The sequence below is a fragment of the Phyllostomus discolor genome, chromosome 9 (genome assembly GCF_004126475.2).
Source record: "Phyllostomus discolor isolate MPI-MPIP mPhyDis1 chromosome 9, mPhyDis1.pri.v3, whole genome shotgun sequence".
Lineage (NCBI taxonomy): Eukaryota > Metazoa > Chordata > Mammalia > Chiroptera > Phyllostomidae > Phyllostomus > Phyllostomus discolor.
In genome coordinates, this window is record NC_040911.2 from 84,031,163 (window position 1) to 84,033,997 (window position 2,835).

The 2,835-nt window shown below is 42.7% G+C and overlaps 1 pseudogene; it reads right to left on the minus strand.

Annotated features, from left to right (window-relative positions):
* Nucleotides 1-1,636: 1,636 nt before the first annotated feature.
* Nucleotides 1,637-2,309, minus strand: LOC114507031 (annotated as a pseudogene).
* Nucleotides 2,310-2,835: the final 526 nt, after the last annotated feature.

Consider the following 2,835-nt stretch of genomic DNA (forward strand, 5'->3'; position numbering starts at 1 on the left):
AAGTGAGTGGAAAATGGAGAGTTATTGCTTAATGATTAGAGTTCCCGTCTGGGGTGACGAAAGGGTTTCGAACAGATCATAACAGTAACGGTAGCTGCATATCGTGAATTTATTTAATGCCACAGAATCGTATACTTCAAATGGTTAGAATGGTAATTTTATTTTATATATATAATTAATTTAATATATTATAGATAATTTAAACATATTATATTAATGTAATGTAGTATATTAATATTTTAAACAGAATCATATACAATGAACACTTTTATTATATATTTTTTAATTTTACCACAATTTGAAAAATTATTTTGATCTTTTAATTTTATTTTAACATATATAACATTCCTTTATCTTTGTTATTTTATTTATTCCATTATTATTTAAGCGTGTGTGTCTGCATGCGTGCTTGAGTGAGTGCCTATGTGTGTCTCGGGTTTTTCTGAGATACCTGACTTTCCCTGAATCAAAAGACTCCACTAGGGGGAGATATTTACCTAGATTATTTTTAGAACATTGATTTCATTTTTCAAAAAATTTCAAGCCTGTAAACCATTGATATGCATATCCATACATACATACCTAAATACACATCTAAATACATACATACATACATACATACGTACGTACACCTGTTGGCTTGGATGGGCACTGTGTCCATCAGCCAGGTCATGCAGTGGTTTATCACAGGGATGTCTTTTACATCAAGAGACATGGACGGGGAAGAAATCCTTGTTGGAGGCAAATGCAAATTTAAGAGAAGTTCCTCTGAGGTCCCGAGGATCACCTGTCTTCACCTGTGCCATGGGGCAAGCCCTGGTCAAGAAACTGGTTTTATTGTCTGTAGGCTTCCCATGCACATGCGTGTCCTCTCCGGGCAGCTCGCTGTGGTCACCTGTGAGCACCAGATAAAGATCAGTTAAGTCTGAGCAATCAGGAGAAGGATATAAGCATTTGTATTGTTTAGGTTTTATTTTTGAAGGTTATTGGTAAGTTAATTATGGTAAACATGCATAAGCATGAATCTTAATAGTGAGGACAAATCACCAATATATAAATACCTAAAACCAAAATGTATAATAGTCACATCAGCAGCAGCTCTAGCTAATGAAAACTACAATAGGAGAAATATGCAGGACGTAACCAGGGGGCAGGAGAAAATCCTAATGTACTAGTAGTTATAATACATGCATGTATCAATTGTTCCTTGATTTATTTATGTATTTGTGTATTTATCTGCTTATTGTTTTTTTTAGATATGTGAAATACAACTTTATTCTGATCCTACATGAAAAGGAATGGGAATGACAGGAACAAACGAGGTCTCCCCACCGAGGAGTGTGACGGGGCTGCAGCGGGCTTAGAGTCGGAACTCAGTGAGGAAGCACCTGCATTCCAGGACAGCTAGGTACGCAGGTCCAACAGATGAAGGTATTTTTAAACTGCCTCACTCCCTCCGAAGTCCACTCATCTCTGCCGGCATCCCAACGGTCAGGCACAGTTCTGCTTAGCTGTGTAATGAAGTGGCAAACGGGCTGCACCCCTGACATCACAGGACAGTTGTCTATAAAACTAGACTCCGACGCTGGGCTCCAGCCTCCCTGTCTCACGGGTTGTCGTCCTCAGTCCTCGGTCCTCAGTCCTCGTCCGGGAGAGTGGTGGTCTGAGCCATCTCGAGGTCGTGCTCACACTGCGCTGCCAGCGCTGGGTCCGTGACAACCTCCGGTGGGGCAAGAGCAGGCATGGCCACAGACGCCAAGGGAGGGCCTCCAGTTACTTTTCTAGCAAGCCAGAGGAAGGCTTTCCAAGCTATCATTACTTTTGGCAGAAATGTCGTGGTGCTGAAGATTCTTCTTTCGGTGGAAGATGATTGATTTTGCCTTCACTTTCCTGTTCTGAATATCCACTTTGTTGCCACACAGCACGCTGGGGATGTTTTCCTGCGCTCGTACCAGATCCCCGTGCCAGTTAGGCACGTTCTTGGATGTAACTCTCGAAGCGACATCAGACATTGTAACAGCACACTGGGCTCGGATGTGGTAGCCGTCCTGTCCTGCAGCCTGCCGAACTTCTGCCCCGCTGTGAACCCACGTGGAACTCGATGGGCCCCCGGTCGGTGTGGAGTGCCAGGGGGTGGACCTCCATGCCCAGGGTGGCTACATACTGCTCAAATTCACCCATCAGATAGCGTTTCACCAATGTGGTTTTCCCAAGCCCACCGTCACCAACCAACACAAGTGTGAACTGAACGTGGGGTTCTCCTCGGGCAGCCATGGTGATGTGACCTCCAGAAGCATCTCCTGGCCCGTCTGACTTCATTTGTTTATTTTATTAGTGTTTACTGTCTGTCCCTAACATATCAGGAGCTGTATAATTTGCTGTGGGGAAAACAAAGATGAATCAGATCGTCTTAGCCCTCGGGTCTAATTCAAGGGAAGATAAACCATAAAAGATCAAATGCCTTATAATTTCTTAAATGAAAATACTTACAAAAATCCATGGAATTTCAGCCAGGAGTAGCTTTAGGCTGAGAGGGAGAGTGAAAGTTGCACACGGAAGTTAGATTTGATGGGGCCTTGAAGACTGACCAGGAGTCCGCCACACGGAGCAGAGTGTGCCAGTCAGAGCGACAATTGTGTGCAAGTGCATAGGAAAAATGAAGGCAGAATAGGTTTCTTTTTTTACTGAGTGGTAGTCTTGGCATGTATATACATTGTTTAAACATTTATCTATTGTAGGAGATTTTGGTTATTTCCAGTTTTTAGCCATTACACATCAAACTGCCATATTTGTGGACTGGACAGATATTTTGGGGGTGGACATGTTTTCATTTCT